This window comes from Dermacentor silvarum, chromosome 1, assembly GCF_013339745.2.
Source record: "Dermacentor silvarum isolate Dsil-2018 chromosome 1, BIME_Dsil_1.4, whole genome shotgun sequence".
In the NCBI taxonomy this organism is placed as follows: domain Eukaryota; kingdom Metazoa; phylum Arthropoda; class Arachnida; order Ixodida; family Ixodidae; genus Dermacentor; species Dermacentor silvarum.
In genome coordinates this window covers 255,081,057-255,100,483 of record NC_051154.1, presented here as the reverse complement: position 1 = coordinate 255,100,483, position 19,427 = coordinate 255,081,057, and the positions used below count along the sequence as shown (strand labels likewise).

The following is a 19,427-nucleotide window of genomic DNA, read 5'->3' as shown; positions in this document are numbered from 1 at the left end:
GCTAAGCACGAGGTTGCGGGATCTTATCCCGGCCACGGCGACCACATTTCGATGGCGGCGAAATGCGAAAAGAACGGTATACTTAGATTTAGGTGCACATTAAAGAACCCCAGGTGGTCCAAATTATTCCGGAGTACCTCACTACGGCGTGCCTCAAAAACAATTCGTGGTTTTGGCACGTAAAACCCTATAATCTAATTTTAAACAATTTTATTGCGATAGAAATTATATGGACACTCAAAGAGAATTTCTGCCGTCAGCGTCGCCGTGGTCGTCTCCGTCGCCGTGAGGTTCCGTATGACGTCAACGGCGATGAAATCGTCGCCGCGCTCCAGACGCTGTATGTGCGAGTGAAAAGGCGCGAGGGACGCGCGCTTTCACGGGGAGCCAACGCACGTCGGAGAGCAAACGCGCGTTCTGCGCCGTGCTCCCTGAAGGGCTGCAGAATTAAGCATCTCTTTCCACCTTTACAATCGCCATATATAGAGAGCAAATGCGACTTATACCGTCGCGCGAAAGGCCGTGGGGGGACGGGAGGGAGGGAGCGGAGGCGACGTTTAGCTTCGGTCGCAAATGCGTATTTTTATAAAAACGTTGCGAGGCGAGCAAGTGGGTAAGATTTCTGACGCTGCTCCACGAGTTTCTCATTCTGATCTCGTCGAAAACCTCCGAGCCGCCCCCAGAGGCACCGGCAACAGTCACCAACGCCGCGCGCGTTTGGTGCGAACGCGGGCAAAATGTCGACGGCGTCGACAACAATTCTGCGCGTTGCTGGTGCTGTTGCATGTCCAAGTTTATACAGCTGATAAAATTACTATCCTTACTCCGTATAGCACTACTATTTTGCTATCGCATTTGATGCTTCGCCTTTCGGGTGAAACTGTGAGAATATTTTTTTTACGATCCACACCAAATCGCGGGGAGGTAGGCAAGAAAGTGTTTACAATTTTTTGCCTTGCTATCACTGGTGTTTCGTTTGCTACTAATAGCTGGAATAGGCCCTGGGGGTAGACAGTCACATCTTTATGTGAACAGTTTGCGCCAATGGAAATGTAACCATGGCCGTATACGTATTCAGTTATTTAGCAGTTGTCGAGGAAGAACTTGTATCCGGGATGATCGGGGCAAGCGAGCACACGTGAGCGTTTGCATGCGTGAGCTGAAGCAAACTGCAAACTTAGGCACGCTGATATGCGACAAGCGACATAAAGCGCAAGAGCTTGTAACGGGAACTGAAATAGGCGAGAGAGGGGGTGGACAAGGTTAATGCGGTTGGCAGCACAACAGCGAAAGAAACGCGCCAAATCTAGCGGCTGGTGCGTTCCATCGCTCTTTGCGTGTTCCTTAACTTGTTCGCGAGCTCCTTTGTTAACCTTCAAGTTTCTGCCCCATGTGTTAGCATCGGTAGAATGGAATGATTGCACACTTTTCTTTTCAACAACAGTGGTAAGCTCCCAGTCACGATTTCGTAATACTATCGTACGCACCCCATTTTTATTCTTCGGTGAATTTTCTTTTCCTGGTAAGGGACCCCTGTGAGTAATTGATCTTGCAATTAACCCCAGTGTTGCTGAACAGGACAATGCCATCTGCAAACCGAAGGTTGATGAGATATTCGCCATTGATCCTCGCTTCCAGGCCTTCCCAGTCTTGAATACTACTAAGCATGGAGTAAAAAGCATTGCAGAGATTGTTTCTCCTTGCTTGATCCCTTTGTTGATAGGTAATGTTCTACTTTCCTCGATGAGAACCAAGGTAGCTGTGGAATCTTTGCTGATATTTCCAAAGATATTCACGTACGCCTCCTGTATAGTCCTTGATTACGCCATGTCTCACTTAATTCTGGCATCTCAACTCAATCAAATGCCGTTTCCTAATCTATGAAAGCCATATAGAGAGGTTGATTGCACACCGCATATTTATCAATTACCTGATTGATGACATGAATGTGGTCCATTCTAGAATATCGCTTCCTGAAGCAAGCCTGTTCTCTTATAGTTGATTGAAGTGAAGTGTTGCCTTGATGTTATTGGAAATTATCTTGGTAAATATTTTATACAATACTGAAAGCAAGCTAATGGGCCTCTAATTCTTCAATTCTTCAAGGTCTCCCTTCTTATGGATTAGCATAATGTTCGCATTCTTCCAGTTCTATGGTATATTTGAAGCGGTGAGGCACTGCGTATAAAGGATCGCTAGCTTTTCAAGCATGATATCTCCTGCATCTTTGATTAAATCGACTGTTATTCCATCTTCTTCAGCCGCTTTTCCCCGGGACATGTCTTGCAAGGCCGTTTTAACTTCATTGCTAGTTATAGAAGGAACCTCTGTATCCAGTTCATAGCAATTTCTAATGAAGATTGCGTGGCTCCTTGGGTACTGTACAAGGTCAGTATAGAATTCTTCTGCTGTTTTTACTGTGTCATAGATTGAAGCAGAACTTTTTGGGGGGCTAGTTGGCGCATGTTACGGAAGTACTAAAGGGTCAATTAGACGACACAAGAACAGACACGGACGAGCGCTTACTAGCAACTGATGCTTTATTGACAGAAACAGTATATATACGCAAATCTGGCAGCGCAGCTCACACGTTGTCGAAAATATCATGCTAACAAGGCAAAAGGCGATAAAACGATTGTAAAAGATGATGAAGCTCGAATAAAAGATGACGTTTGCGACAATCACGCTTGGTGTATAGGCTCAAAGGACCATAAAAGATAATGGTTACGCAATACACAAAACACCGCTGTAACTGTAAGGGAGTACCCTATTAGAAACTAAAAGATTAGGATTTTTCATCACGCACAAGTGGCGCACCAACGTGCTAAGTTCTAAATAAGGGCTTCTAAAAATGGCATTTCACTTTTATACAGTATTTTTGACGGTTCGCTGATGCATTCCAGGCCTTTCTTTTGAATGTCGAAGGCTTCCAGCTCACGGGCAACGTTGTCTCGACTTCTGTCTAGAACAATGCTATCGCTTAGGCGAGGCTTGCACCCGCACTCAAACAGTGCGGGTGCAAGCCTCGGCGAGCCTTTCAAAGAGGCTCGCCTAAGCTTTAAATGGTGCAAGGCTCGCCTAAGCCTAAAGAGTGCGGGTGCAAGCCTCGCCTAAGAGATAGCATTGTTCTTGACAGAAGTCGAGACAGCGTTGCCCGTGAGCTGAAGAAAGCCTTACACATTAAAAAGAAAGGCCTGGAATGCATCAGGGAACCGTCAAAAATACTATATAAAAGTGAAATGTCATTTTTAGAAGCCCTTAGTTAGAACTTAGCCCGTTGGTGCGTCGCCTACGCTTGGTGAAAAATCCAAATCTTTTAGTTTAGGATGGGGTACTCCCTTACAGCGGTGGTTTATGTATTGCGTAACCATTATCTTTTATGGTCCTTTGACCCTGTACACCACGTGTCATTGTCGCGAACGTCATCTTTTATTAGAGTTTCATAATCTTTTACAATCGTTTTATCGCCTTTTGCCTTGTTACGATGTGATTTTCGACAACGTGTGAGTTGGGCTGCCAGACTTGAGTATATATTCTGTGTTGCTGTCAATAAAGCATCAGTTCTTAGTAAGCGCTCGTCGGTGTCTCTTCTTGTGTCGTCTGTTTGGCGCTTTAGTACTTCAGTAGTATGTCATAGAAATCGCTGATGACACTACCCTGCTTATCTTTCACTGCATAGATATGCCATGTCCTATGCCAAATTTTCTTCTCACTGGTTTTATGATGCGGCCGTTTTTTACTGCTTCTTCAATATTTATTTAATCTTGTTAACATGGTTCCATTCAAAATAAACAATTTCATTGGTATGAGCCACCGTGAAAGTTACACGCAAAACATCACTGGTGTCGTAAAGTACGATGTCGGAAAGAAAAGACACGTCGGGGATTAAAATGCTTAAGCGAAATTGTGGGTTTTCTTCCGCGAGAATAGAGCGAGCGTAACCACGTAACTACCCTCGAGCAAAAATTAGAGGACGCTTAAGCTTCGCCTTTAAGATGGGACTTGATAGCATTATTGGGCCCCGTTCGGATCGTATTTTTCTTTATGAGCAGGCTTCACTGACACACTGAACGTGGGAAAGCCAGCTTACAAAGACCAAGCTTACACCAATCCCCTTAAAGTCGGCTTCACTTTTAAGGAGAAATGCATTGATAGGTAGATGTTTTTCCAGGGGCAATATAAGTCGTCCTATATTAAAATGTGAAAGTCCTCGGACCTTTCTTTATTATTTTATTAATTGATTGCTATTGCCCTGACGCACGTGCGTGTCCAAAACGCATTAGGCAGGCTAAGTCCTAATTTGACCTGCCGAGGTTGCGAGCGCCATCTGGAAATGATTTTCGCAAGTAACCTACATGACCGCGCCGAGGCTCGTATGGTATAAATGCTGGAAAAAAGGTTTGTGTTTGAGTTTCCTCGTAACAGAATAATACTTTCTCGTACATTCAAATTACAATCCGCCGCCGCCGTGTCTGTATTTTGTGGCTAAGTCGTACTTTACCATTTTTCTGACGGATTTTACTGTGAGAAGTAATTTTTTTTCACTAACACCTTGCGCCATGCGGAGGGCCTGCGCGGTCGGAGTGGTTCGGGATGCTTTTTTTCGTCACGGATGCCGGCGCTAACGCCGACATCGACGCCGGCTCCATAGAGAAAGGAATTCAACAAGAGGGGACACTCCCATAGGGCCCAGCGGCCGAATTGACTGCAGCGTGCCAAGCGGTCGGTGTCGATCACTTGCATCACTTCCGGTTTCGGTTTTGGGCGCGCGTATTTTGAACGCAAGCTAGCACGCCGGCTGCGCACCCCCCCCCCCCCCCTTTTTTCCTTTTTTTTTTTTTTGCTCTTCGTGCAGAATCGGTTTATTATTTAGTAAAAATGATTGCGAACGATCTCATAAAGTCCCATCGAATCTGTGCCACGTGCAATTTCACAAAGTAGACGCAAGACCTTTTGTGCAATGAGGAAATATTTATTTTGCTCTATATAAAAGCTCGTTCCGCGCTTTTTGTGCGTTCATCCAACGTTGTGACACCAGCAGGTAAGGCAGTAGTTCCTGTATGAAGCTCCACCGGACGGTACCAGCTGAAAAAAAAGTAAATTACAAGCATGTTACATTTGCATTACAGTCATTTTGGTATTTAGACATCGGAATACTGCGAGGCGAAACGTGCGAAAGCGGTGAATGGGCGGCATTACAAACAAAAGCAATTCGCTTTTACATACATGGCGTAGAAAATACCCGACTCATCCCAAACATATATGAAAACATCTGATTTCCAAGCGTTCCCCAATTTCCGGGCATTATTTCCTGCACTTAGGCAGCACAAACACACGAGCGACTTCGCGTTTCCAAAACTTGGCCTCGGGCGACGCGACGTTACGCTACATACATAGAGACGGACGCAACAGGCACTCAAGACAAATGCGTGGGCGCAATGCCTTTTTTCAGTCCTTTAGAAGACGTAATTTTCGAATTACAAGTTTCTGATATGTTCGTCGCTCGCGCGTTCTGCCGGCGCCAGCAGAACACCCCATGTTATCACTCTTGGCAATCGGCCATCGCGTTTTCAACAGGCGTGAGTACCGAAAGAAGGTATATGTTGTTGCGGAGCCACAAAAAACGTCACAGACTTGTCCCTCTAAGATTCATTACACGCCAAACTTTATCACCACGGCCGAGCTGCTTATCGCTAACTGCGTCACAGCGCGCTGTGCGGCCAGCGTGCCTCAAAAGTACCCCAGAAAGTAACGAAATTACTTTTCAGTAATGTCTGGCGTCAGAGAAAGCGGCACAAACTTCTCCTAGCAAGATGAACTAGACTACACACCACGGCTGAGTTCTCGCTAATTGCGACACGGCGCCCTGTGCGGCTCAAAAACCGAAATAAGTTATAATAGTCCCATAGGAAGCGTCGGAAACATGTCTCAGCACGATTCATTAACTCAAATTAACTGCGCCAGGATGGCCGAGCTGTTTTTCGCTAACTGCGTCTTAAGTCTCGGTCCCGTGCCGTAAGCCTAATTGCGTCGTAGACTGTGAAACAAGATTTCTCACCTTGCCGTAGTCCAATAGTGCAGTGGTGTCTTGTCCCAGTGCAGAAGGAACGCAAGAATACGCCGAGAGCCCAATAAACCAGGTTACACTTAAAAAAGAAAAAAAGAAGGAGACAGACGGGTCGCCGCGCGCGAGCGCTCAAACGCGCGCGCAGCCATCCTCGCTGGCTTCGGGGGAGTGTCTGGCGGATGACGCATGTATCTGGCGCGTCACTGACCTGTGGCTAGGTAAGGCAATGAAAATAAGTCGCAAAGCTTAAGTTCATTTATACGCAAAACGTTTTAGTTTTCGCGGCAAAGAATTAAAAAAAATAAATCAATGCCTGTTAACTTAAGTTCACTTTCTTTTTTTTTTCGATGCTCGCGGCAGCTAACGTTCGGTGTCAAAAGTATAGCGTGACGTAGAGTGACGCGTTTCCTGTTGCCAGTTTTTGCCGAGTGTCCCCTCTTGTTGAATTTCTTTCTCTATGCCGGCTCTGACGCCGGATTTTCTGCGACAGGGCGCCCTTAAAGCTGTCGCGTTAATACGAAGTTTTCTGCCGTTACTCTCATCAAGATAAGAGGATTACGCTACCGTTAGCTAATTCGGGAAGCTTAGTGGTGAATAAAGATCTCAGATACCTCGGGGTGACGAAGCGCTGAAACTGAACGAAACGTCCCCAATTTATCGCGGGACAAGAAACTGATAAAAAAAGAATATTATAACTGCTCTTACAAAGAACTGCTGTACTTCTAAGGCAGCGTCCCAATCACCATCTGCCAGCTCATTTCATTCTCTACTATATTTTCACTGTATCGGCCGGTGTACCGTTCACCCGTCCTCTGAATACTGAAGATGAGCTGGTGCGCTTATGAAATTTCGGTATTATCCTGTATTGTGAGCAGTTTAAATTCGCTACAAAACTGCAGAGAAACGCTTGGAAATGGCCACAGCTCTTTCTACCACTGTGACTCAGACATAAAGATTAACACTTCCGCGAAAATATAAATAAAAGATAACTTGCGCATACTCGGAGTTCCGGTAGCGGAGGCAAATTCAACATGTGTCGTTCCAGGTACGCTGGTGAAGCGGGCACGACACGGATATGCTCGAGCACATATTCAAGGTTGATGTTGGCGCGCGAGCCCATCCGCCGAGAACCACGAAGTCCTTCAGGAAAAGAGGCCACACAAATCGCCGTACGCACAGAATTCAGCTGCAAATTTCCTATCAACCACTTGGCGCAATCCTTATACGCCTATGTCTCGTCTACGCGCATGTTGTTGCCACGCTTTAGGAGAAGACCATCGCCACGTCCTCTTGCGCTTTTTATTGCAAAGTCTGCAAATCTGTAATGATATGAAGGCTTTCATTACTCAATCGAATTTTTCATTACCCGCCGTGGTTGCTCAGTGGCTATGGTGTTGGGCTGCTAAGCACGAGGTCGCGGGATCGAATCCCGGCCACGGCGGCCGCATTTCGATGGGGGCGAAATGCGAAAACACCCGTGTACTTAGATTTAGGTGCACGTTAAAGAACCCCAGGTGGTCCAAATTTCCGGAGTCCCCCACTACGGCGTGCCTCATAATCAGAACTGGTTTTGGCAAGTTAAACCCCATAATTTACTTTTTTTAATTTTTCATTTTCGTAACCCAGCCACATTACAGAAAATATTGACACGTATACATGTTTATCTTTCACCGGTGGCCGCTTTCCACCGGCTAACAAATGTTAAACGTTATCGCTCGGCGCAGGACGCGCCTGTATCGGAAGTTTCTAGAACGTTATCGATGCTTCTTTTCGTTGCCTGTTTTCACCGACGCTTATGTTATCTGATTGTGTGACAGACGCGAATTGTCTAGAACTTTCTGGAAGACACGCGGGCGTCAGGGATTAATCTGGAACATTCGATGACTCGGGTACAAAAGCCGACGCGTCGCGCCGCTGATCAGATTTTCGACGATGGCCGACTGTGTTCGCCGCTATCGTTGTGCTTTGAGTGTACCTTGCTTTTGTGGGCACAGTTTCGCCCAATAAACAACCAGTTTCGTCGTACACAGTTTTACGACTGTTTTCTTCAGCGTCACTACTACTTGACATCTGGTGGAGGTGCTAGTTCGTTCATGCACCGAACGCCCCCGCAAAGCCGCGACCGAAGCCCGAAACCGGAGGACGAGACCAACGTCGCCAAGGAACAGCGAGCTAGCCGTAGGCAGCAAGGACTTCTGCCGGAGTACGGACTTCTTCCCGAAAAGACCACTGCAATCAAGGCCAAGTCAACAACCAGAATGGCAGCACCAGCGCCCCCATCTTGCTGCAACAACCTCGGGAGCCACCGACCTTTCGTGGATCATCGGCTGAAGACCCTGAAACCTGGCTGGAGACATATGAGAGGACCGAGACGTTCAACAAATGGAGCCACGACGTCAAGCTGCGCCATGTTTACTTCTTGCTTGAAGACGGCGCCAGAACCTGGTTCGAGAATAGGGAGCGTGCACTAACAACCTGGGACCTCTTCCGAGCCGCATTCCTGGACACCTTCACGAGCGTCGTCCGTAAAGAAAGAGCTGCAGCCTTGTTGGAAAACCGTGTACAGCTCCCGAATGAGAGCATCGGTATGTACACTGAAGAAATGACTCGATTATTCCGGCACACCGACCCCGCTATGCCAGAAGACAAGAAAGTTCGCTTGCTCATGCGGGGATTTAAGCAGGAGCTATTCGCTGGACTGGTGCGGAATCCACCAATGACAGTCCAAGACTTTCTCTCGGAGGCTACGACGATCGAAAAAGCACTGGACATGCGCAACCGGCAATACAATCGCCGCTCGACGCCACATTACGCCGAAGTCCAAGGACTCTCTGATGACCTACGAGACACCATCAGGGCGATAGTACGCGAAGAGCCGCAAAAGTTTCTACCGTCGTCGCAGCCTCAAGTTGCTTCCATCGCCGATATCGTGCGGGAGGAAATCCAGCAATCGCTAGGACTTCCCGAATCGCCGAAACCCGAGCCGGAAGCGCTGACCTACGCCGCCGTCGCCCGTCGTCAAGGCCCCCCTCCGCGCTCGCGCCAGGGCCCCGTAACGTCGCAGTTCCGACGTCCACCACCGCCGCCGCCAGCACGCCCGTCCGTCGTCCAGCGCAGCTACCCGAGAAAGACTGACTTTTGGCGCGCCCCCGACCACCGCGCGCTCTGCTATCACTGCGGGGAAGCTGGTCATATCTACCGCCGATGCCCATACCGCGAGATGGGCCTACGAGGGTTCGCCGTCAACGCGCCGCGTCCAGTGCGGGGTGAACGACCGCGCGACATTGCGGACTACCTCGCCGGAGCCCAGTGGCAACCCCGACGACCCTCACGCTCGCCGTCACCATGCAGGCCGCTACATCTCGCCGCATCGCCGTCAGTACACCGGTCCCACCCGGGGCGGATCTCCCAGCCCTTACCCGGGAAACTAAAGGCAGCAACCGATGGAGGTGCGGTTGCTGTACGATGCAATGCCGAAGATCCTCTGCCACTGCCGCCGCCGCCGACGATGACGACGATTCGCGAATCATCACGACGAGATATCGGCACGCCGCCTAGCAACAGCCTTGACAGCACTTCGCCGCCGCAAGAAGACCGGCCGACGCGACGTAGCAGCAGCGGAGCAAGCCGACGCAGCCGTGATCCGACGCCATGACTTAACCGTAATGCTAGACGACGGTCTACCGACTTAGACGTGCTCCTCGATGGTCATAACATCACCGCTCTCGTCGACACTGGCGCCAACTATTCCGTCTTCAGTGGCGCGTTCGCCGCCAACTTAAAGACGGTGAAGACGGCCTGGCAAGGACCCGATATCCGGACAGTAGGAGGCCACCTAATAACGCCGACTGGAATCTGCACAGCGCGAGTCACGGTAAACAACCGCACTTACCCGGCGAGCTTCGTAATCCTGCAGCACTGCTCCAGGGATGTCATCCTAGGCATGGACTTTCTAAATCAACATGGTGCAGTCATCGACTTAAGGTCCAAGTCGATAACGCTTTCAACGCACAACGCGATACCACCGGATACAAGCATAAGTTACCATGCCTTGAATGTGCTTGAAGAACAAGTCACCGTTCCGCCTCGCTCCAGCGTAATGATTTCCGTCGGTACCGAAGTGCCTGCAGACATGGAGGGCGTCATCGAGGGCGATCATCACTTACAGCTCGACCATGAAATTTGCGTCGCTAGAGGCATAGCTGAGCTACGTACAGGGAAAGCAAGGGTGATGCTCACGAACTTCAGCCCCGAATACAAGCACATTAACAAAGGCACCACGGTCGCCTACATCGACGAAAGAGTACAATCCAGCAGTGCTTTCGTCTTCACGGATTCCAGTGCACCTGCAACGACGACTATAGTACCTGAACCAACTTTCGACGTCAATCAGAACCTTCCCAGGCATAAGAAAGAACAACTAAAGGCTCTGCTCCTGCAATACGAGGACTGCTTCTCGTCGTCTTCAAAAGTTCGACAAACCCCTGTCGCCAAGTACCGCATCATAACCGACGAACATGTCCGGCCACTCCGTCAGAGCCCGTACCGAGTTTCGGCGCTCGAACGTGAGGCCATAAGGCAACAAGTCGACGAAATGCTACGCGACGACATCATCCAGCCGTCCAAGAGTCCGTGGGCGTCCCCCGTGGTGTTAGTGAAGAAGAAGGATGGAACCCTACGTTTCTGCGTCGATTATCGTCGCCTCAACAAAATCACGAACAAGGACGTATACCCCCTCCCAAGGATTGACGACGCCTTGGATCGACTCTACAACGCAAAGTATTTTTCGTCGATGGACCTCAAAACCGGCTACTGGCAAATCGAAGTCGACGAGAGGGACCGGGAGAAGACTGCCTTTATAACACCAGACGCACTGTTCGAGTTCAAGGTCATGCCGTTTGGTCTTTGCTCGGCACCTGCCACTTTCCAATGTGTCATGGATACAGTACTGGCAGGCTTGAAGTGGCAGACTTGCCTCGTCTATTTGGACGACGTCGTTGTGTTTGCCTCAAGCTTCGAGGAACACCTCCGGCGCCTTGAAACATTTCTTCAAGCAATCAAGACCTCCGGACTCACGTTGAAGCTAGAAAAGTGCCGCTTCGCATATGAGGAGCTCTTGTTTTTGGGCCACGTCATCAACAAATCTGGAGTGCGCCCCGACCCTCAGAAAGCTGCGGCCATCTCCAACTTTCCTCCGCCCGCTGACAAGAAGGCAGTGCGTAGATTTCTTGGACTGTGCGCCTATTACAGGCGCTTCGTCAAGAATTTTTCACGGATCGCTGAGCCCCTGACGTATCTCACGAAGGCCGACGTCGAGTTCAAGTGGGAGACGCCGCAAGTCGAAGCATTTGAAGAACTGAAGCGACGCCTGCAATCGCCGCCAATACTTGCGCATTTCGACGAAAATGCCGATACCGAAGTCCACACCGACGCAAGCAGCGTAGGACTCGGCGCCGTGCTTGTGCAGAGGACTGACTAGAAAGGGTTGTAAGTTACGCTAGCCGGTCGCTATCGAAGGCGGAAGCAAATTATTCCACAACAGAAAAGGAGTCCCTCGCCATCATCTGGGCTACATCAAAGTTTCGCCCCTACCTCTATGGCAGACCCTTTAAAGTTGTGAGCGACCACCACGCCTTGTGTTGGCTAGCTAACTTGAAGGATCCTTCAGGTCGCCTCGCACGATGGAGCCTGAGACTTCAAGCATTCGACATCACCGTCGTTTACAAATCTGGGCGAAAGCACTCTGACGCCGATTGTTTGTCTCGCGCCCCCGTCGAACCGCCGCCACAAGACGACCAGGATGACGACACTTTCTTGGGACCCATCAGTGCCGACGAATTCGCCGAACAACAGCGAGCCGACCCGGAACTAAGGAGCCTTGTAGACTACCTGGAAGGCAAGACCGTCATTGTGCCGAAGGTGTTCAGGCGAGGATTGGCGTCGTTCTTCTTGCAAAACGACATTCTCCTAAAGAAGAACTTCTCGCCTCTCCGAGCCAACTACCTCCTCGTGGTACCCTCAGCATTGCGTCCCGAGGTTCTGCAAGCTCTCCATGACGACCCAACGGCTGGACATCTCAGTTTTTCCGGCACTCTCGCGAGGATACAAGAAAAATACTACTGGCCTCGCCTTTCTGCCGACGTCGCCCATTACGTAAGGACATGCCGAGACTCAGCGACGCAAAACACCGCCGACAAGGCCAGCCGGACTTCTACAGTCAATCGAGCCACCTCGCCGACCGTTCCAGCAGATCGGGATGGACTTACTGGGGCCTTTTCCGACGTCGACGTCCGGGAATAAATGGATCGTCGTCGCTACGGACTACCTCACCCGCTACGCCGAAACAAAAGCCTTGCCCTAAGGCAGTGCCACCGAAGTGGCCCGATTCTTCGTTGAGAACATCCTAATGCGTCACGGTGCCCCAGAAGTCCTCATCACCGACAGAGGTACAGCCTTCACAGCTGAACTAACTCAAGCCATCCTGCGCTACAGCCAGACAAGCCATCGCCGGAACACCGCCTACCACCCGCAGACGAATGGCCTCACCAAGCGCCTAAATAAGACCATCGCCGACATGCTGGCAATGTACGTCGACGTCGAACACAAGACGTGGGATGCCATCCTTCCATACGTGACCTTCGCATACAACACGGCCATGCAAGAAACGACGCACATGGCGCCGTTCAACCTGGTCTACGGAAGGAAACCGGCAACGACGCTTGACGCCATGCTACCGGATGTCTCCGACGAAGAAAATCTCGACGTTGCCACCTATTTGCAGCGTGCCGAAGAAGGTCGACAGCTCGCCCGCCTGCGCATAAAGAACCAGCAGAGAACCGACAGCCGATACTACAATCTTCGACGACGCTACGTCGAGTACCAGCCCGGAGACCGTGTTTGGGTCTGGACTCCGATACGCCGACGAGGACTTAGCGAGAAACTCTTACGTCGCTATTTCGGACCATATAAGATCATCCGACGTATTGGCGCACTGGACTATGAGGTCGTGCCGGAAGGTATTTCGCAATCACAGCGGCGCCGCGCACGACCTGAAGTCATCCACGTGGTGCGTCTTAAGCCTTTCTACGCCCGCTGAGGAACTTAGGTCCTTTGTTGCTTTGTTATTTTTGTCCCTTTCTTGACGCGTGGTTTTGTTTTCGCTTTCGTGTTTATAGCATCGGGACGATGCTTTTTTAGGGGAGGGTATTGACACGTATACATGTTTATATTTCACCGGTGGCCGCTTTCCACCGGCTAACAAATGTTAAACGTTATCGATGCTTCTTTTCGTTGCCTGTTTTCACCGACGCTTATGTTATCTGATTGTGTGACCGACGCGAATTGTCTAGAACTTTCTGGAAGACACGCGGGCATCAGGGATTAATCTGGAACCTTCGATGACTCAGGTATAAAAGCCGACGCGTCGCGCCGCTGATCAGATTTGTGACGATCGCCGAATGTGTTCGCCGCTATCGTTGTACTTTGAGTGTACCTTGCTTTTGTGGGCACAGGTTCGCCCAATAAACAACCAGTTTCGTCGTACACAGTTTTACGACTGTTTTCTACAGCGTCACTACTACGTGACAATATTGCATCGTGCAAGCCATGCTTAGTCCAAGCTGAGTCGCTCCATTTCCCAAAATTTGCCACGCGGTGGCTTCGCCTCAACATGTCTATATCTACGGTAGTGCACCCTTTACAGTAGTATAGTGCATGTTGATTAATTTGCGACTATGTTGGCGCTAACTACTACGGTAACGTTAATTTTACCTACTGTACGACTAACTCTCGCTTCTGGTCTCGTTGAGACTTACATTTTGATACTGTTTTCAACTCGCTAGTACGCTCTAGAGGCACAAAAGGGTTACAAGGTACCCAGTGGTTCCGAGGTACCCATGCATATGTAAGATACGCCAAATCCGTGTAACGTCAGCTAAGAAGACATCTTCAAAACAGCTTCTGTAAGGCTATGAGGATTCTTCTCGAGAAAAGGAAGACACTTCGTAGAGCTCATATAATAAAAGAAATGTCACATTTTTGTGGTCGTTGACTTTTGGGTCCTAAGTTTACAACGTATTCGAGAGAAAACCAGTGATAAGCGACAGCTCATCGCTCGTTTTCCCGACGTGGCTTTTCCGACGTGGCTTTCTCGACGTGGTTATCAACGTGGCTCCGGGCCAAGAAGGCTGCATCGTCAGCATCGCACTGGCGACGGGAGCCATGGAGGTTCGGTCCAGTCCGTGACGCTGGCAGTCCAGGGTGTGGCCGTCGACCTCGGTTACGTTTGAGTGAGGCTCCTTGGACTGGCTGCAGCCTCTCACAGCAGTATTGGGCACTCCAGGAAGGATCCCCCTTCAGCGGCAGACCAGCGCGTCCGATAGTCCTCGAGACGCCACATCGTCACTTGAGCAAGGTGCCGGACGGAAACAGCGGCCGAACGCGTCGCTAGTCCTAACCTGTCTGGCCTCTCTGCCAAGTCAGCGACGGCGACCGGGATACACATGCGTCTACAAAGGCGACTAAACCTTCAGGATCGTCAGAAGTAGCGAATCCGGAAGAGACGCGACGCGACTTGGACGAAGATCCACATGTTTCAGGGTCAAAAAACGAAAAAAAAAAATTCCACTCAAGCAGCGACGCAGCCAAAATTGCTAGAGTCGAACAACTGTGAGGAGTGTAGGAAATAAGACTGACTATAGGGACAGCGTAACTAGCGTAAAGTTTTGGATGCAGTTGAGAGCCGCTTGTATAGGCTATACTTATTTTGTTTATTATTTACAGTTTCTTTTTAGTGGTGATTCTTGCTTTTGGGGTTTGTTTCATTAAATCTTGTGTGCAGTGCCGTCATACGTCTCTTAGTCCACCTCTTAAACATCCGCGCCCCCGAGATCCTTGACAACCCACAAGAGGTATAGAATCCCTAATGTAGTCAGATATGTTTCATACTTCGTTGCATACTTCTCGTACTTCTCAGTCATCGCCATTATTCCTTCAGAAAAGCATCACACATCGCAGTGGTACATCTGATATAGCTGCGCGGGCATCTCTCACTGTGCATCGACCTGATTTGCTGATAGTTCGGCATAGCTTGTGCACGGTGCCGTGACATAAAATTGCATGACAATGAAGTTGTTACCTTGCGGTGGTATAAATGTAAAAATTGTGGTGGCGCTGTTGAAAGTGAAAGCTGTTCCGTAAATTTCTCTAGAAATCGGGCAGCAGTCAATGCTCGTTCGAAAATAAGCGCTGTAACGATAGATAAGGTAGTAACTTCCATGAAGAAATCTACCTACTGAGGCATGCTGGAACGCGCTATGAGGAGATTAAAACAGGCGAAATGCAAATTGCACCGACTCAAATTATGAGGCATCGATCCGTTCTGTTTTTAGCAAACTATCTGGCACATTTCGTAAATAGTTCAAAAGTTTTCTAGAGTCTTTATAGACTCTAGAGAAGACGTTATATACCCCTTGTGAAAATACATTGCATACCGTCTGTAAGGAAAGGTATAGGTCTGATTTATATGTAATTTTCCATAATGTCCAATTCACGAAATGGGTCTTATTCACTCGCTTCATGTTTGCTCAGAGGACGCATAACCTTACAAGGGCTTTCACGTAAACGCACTAGGTAACAAGTTGAGTTTAGCAAAACAATGTTCGCCCAGTTGGCTGATTTAGCTACCACACAAATTCTGAGCAAGGCGTTAGCACTACAAGTTCTGCAATACGTGAAAGCCTCTAGTGAAACATGGACCATGATTCAGCAAGTATATGGCAATAAAGCGTTATCGAAAAGCCCTGTTTTATAGCGCATCTCTTATACCCGTGTCACACGGGCACGTTTGGAAGGCCTTCCAGTCAACGGCCTTCGAAACGCCATAACTCTATCGACTCAAAGGAGTTGTCGCGCTGCTACACGGCACTTTTGAAAGGCCGTTGAGTGGTTCAGGCGTTTCTCGCAAAATTGTGTGGCGCTGCGGATCTTTATTTTCGTTTTCATGTCACCAAAAATTGAAAAGCATTAAAACCACTTAAAAGCACTATAATTTCTTTTATGTTTGTTTATACGGCGAAACGGCGGCGATATGACGGCAGCCGGCAGCACATGAAGTAGAGGGAGAGTGTACGAACACAAGCACGTCGCTGTTGTCGAGAGTATGTGCAGTTGCACATATCAAGTGGCAAAAATACTTTATTGAATAATTAATAACACTCATATATAGTATTTTTTAGCATTTTGGTTTGATTTGTTCTTTATAACCGTGAGTACGAGCACACTGTGAACGAGAGGGCATGTTCACGCTGTTTCCGCTTCCGTTGTTCAAAGGCCATCGAGATTTCGATAGAGTTGTAGGGTGCTCCGTTGACTCGATAGACTATTACTCGGCGGCCTTCGAAACCACCCGTGTAGCAGCCCTAACTTGACCTTTGAGTCAACTGACTATCGGTTGGAAGGCCTTCCAAACCCCCGTGTGACACGGGTATTAGAGGCTCGTTCCTGCGGCGAGCGTCAGCGTCGTACCTCGTAACAGAGTGAACGAGCACAGCGAAAGATGAGGTCGAACGCGGAGCGTAGCGGCCGATGAAAGACGGCGAGAGCCACCGCGTGTTTGTCTGTGCGCGCGGGAGGGGTGACATCATGCTTGTTTAGTTGGTAAGCGACTGTTTACTGCAATTTATGCGGGCAATAAAACAATGAATGTCACGTCGGGTAATTATCTAATACATTGCTATCGCGATAGCGAAACTGCGACTTTTGTAGATGCTGGAGGCTTGGTGCACCCTGTTGGACAAACAAATTAATAAACCAAAATATATATACTAGTGTGCTAAAACGTTTGCACGATGCAATCTGGCGACACGGTCCTGATTTATCGTCATTTCGGCAATGGTTCTCAATTGTTGCACGTCAACGCTAGTGGGGGCGCCTCTCTGCTGTATCAATTTGATAATTTATGTTCATACACCATATTCTTGCTGTGTGCCACATCTCTCATATTCAACCGACTCTCGCTATGTGATTCATTTTTGCTACCCAGTGTGAAACGGCCGATGAAAGGGAAGCGTCATGAGGATATGGCCACCACTCAATCTGCGGTGACTGAAGAGCAACCTGAATGAAGGTTCCTGTGCTTGCTTTCACGATGTACAGAAACGGCATCAGCTGTGCATAGACGCGACATTTTGACAAGACTTAGACTGATTAGTTTGCAAGCGGAACAAATTATTAGCAGCGAAGCTGTTTAAGCTGGAGGTAGTCTGGTGGTATACGCCTGAAATGTGGTCCGATCCTGGAGGTTGTGCAGAAAGGGTCCAAGCGCAATGGCACATACCCCTCTGAACTAGCGAAGCTGTTTAAGCTCGAGGAAGGTCCGTCGAGTGTACACCGCAAAACCTCCACCTGGCGATGACGTCACCATGCGTCGCCTAGCAACGCTTAGCCCCAGCTGCGCTGACCGCGCCGAGCCTCGTCACAGATGCGTGAGCCGTGACGTCATCACGCGCACCGCATCGCTTCGCCTTAGCTTTGCCGAACCATGTCATCACCGCTCTGTGCGGAGCGGTTGCTGCGGCTACTCTGAGGCGGAGGTAAGCCGTGACGTTACTGCGCTGACACACAGGATATATATCTCAGCGTCGCCATCGCGGCGACACAAAAGCCCCGCCGTCTCCCCGCCGACCCATCGCCGCGAAGATGGGGCGGCCGATGAAGAGCGTCACTCCCGAAGAATAGGAAGCGTGGTGCGAAAGCCGCCGCGCCGCTACTCGAGAGTGAGTGAGCCAACTTCCGTCCGATCCAGAAGCGTCCAGATACTTTGGGTGTGTTTCAATTCTGGCCAGCATCGGAGACTGTCTACGTAGACAGCTGAGGAGACAGCCAAGACAGCTTCGAGGTCATGTAATGGAACGCGTTTCGAACCGTCTGGATGACGTTTGAAAGACGCGTCTGCGACGAGACGCCACCTCGCGGTGACAAGAAAAAGTTGAGAAAAGCACGCATTATTTCTGTATTTTAAGTCCTAGCGCCTGCGAACCTATGAAAAACACGATGTGACTTACATTAAGGGCGTAGAAACGCACGTTTACGTTTTCTTGTGCGCAGATGACCTTACTGTCGGCTTTCCAAGCATCCTGCTCAGCCGCCATCTTGATTGGACAGGAAAGTAGCCTGCATCGTTTCTGACTTCGATGCTGTCTTCGCAAAGCTGTCTACTTCGACGCCTTCGTGAGAATTGGAACGAAACTTAAGATGGCCGCTGTCCACTTAGCCGTCTACTTTGCCGTCTTAGTCGAGTATTGGAACACAGCCTTTAATGACCGAGTGTTCGTTGCTCATTGGGCTGTCGATGATTCCGGGGTGATCTTGCGCAAAACGTGGCCGAGTCTCTAAGCATAACCTCGCAAAAACTTAGTCGAACCGAGATATAGCCAGGTGGGGTCGCCAACTTCGGTGTTTGCCCAGTCGTCGCACCACTAGTGTGAAGCTGCCCTTAATTTTTTTACGAGCTCAGTCCTGGAACTTTTTTGAGAATGGCTGGGCTTTAAGGTGAAGGTATCACTGTCACCATCTTGCGTGTAGTTCAGATTCACCCACCAGGCGACGCCACTCAGTCTTGTTTGGAAAAAGGGGAAAAAATCTGCTCTTCGCCGTCGCAGCATGCCCCGGTCTGGCCCACTTGCGACGCTGTGACAGGTGGTCCGCTGCGTTGAGGAAAAGTCCCCCTCTCCCCCTCCCCCCTTTTTTTTTCATGACAAGTTGTGCCTTGCACCATTGTTGTTGTGTTGCTGCGCGTGGTGGCCTTTCTCCCCCCTGATACCTTCAACAATGGCTCGGTCGAACCTTGTAAAATGGTCAGTGCTGATGAGAGTGGCTATTAGTGGTTCGTCACTGCCGCTTTTGACGTGGCTGTCGTGTGACTGCGGGCCGCTGCTTCGAAAGCCGTCCTGGCAGATGGCCTGCAGACTCAGTGCTCACTGCAGAAATTGATGACGTTGATCGTCAACTAGCTTTGTTTCTTTCTCTTCCTAGTGTGTATTTTTTTAGCATTTTTCAAAGTACGGGCCCGCCAAACAAAGGTTCTAGGCTTGAAATGGTCACTGTTGCTTTGTGCCTGTAAAGATAAACAAAGGAAAGGGAAGGAAATTGCTACGCACCGCAGTAACTGTCTAGCGCAGTCTGCTGACACCTGAACAGCGGTCAGCAGTGGAAGAGAGGCGGCGGCAAAAGAGTAGGGGTAAAAGTTAGTATAGAGTAACAACGAAATATTTACAACAGAGTCACTAAGTAAAAAGAAAAAGAAGACCGTTTGTGGAGTGATTTCCTCGAGAAAGCTTGTCACCGGTCCCGCACTCCGGCA

General features: G+C 49.4%; 1 protein-coding gene and 1 long non-coding RNA gene across 2 annotated transcripts in view; one reads left to right on the top strand and one right to left on the bottom strand.

Annotated features, from left to right (window-relative positions):
* The window catches only part of LOC119439416 (uncharacterized), a 593,935-nt gene that overhangs the window by 547,452 nt on the left and 27,056 nt on the right, over positions 1 to 19,427 (top strand). The gene's annotated exons all lie outside the window — the stretch shown is intronic.
* On the bottom strand, positions 4,952 to 6,313 carry LOC125942135 (uncharacterized). The gene is made up of 2 exons (XR_007464836.1): positions 6,059 to 6,313; positions 4,952 to 5,085 (listed from the first exon to the last, which is right to left on the bottom strand). It is a non-coding gene; the product is annotated as an uncharacterized LOC125942135 (long non-coding RNA).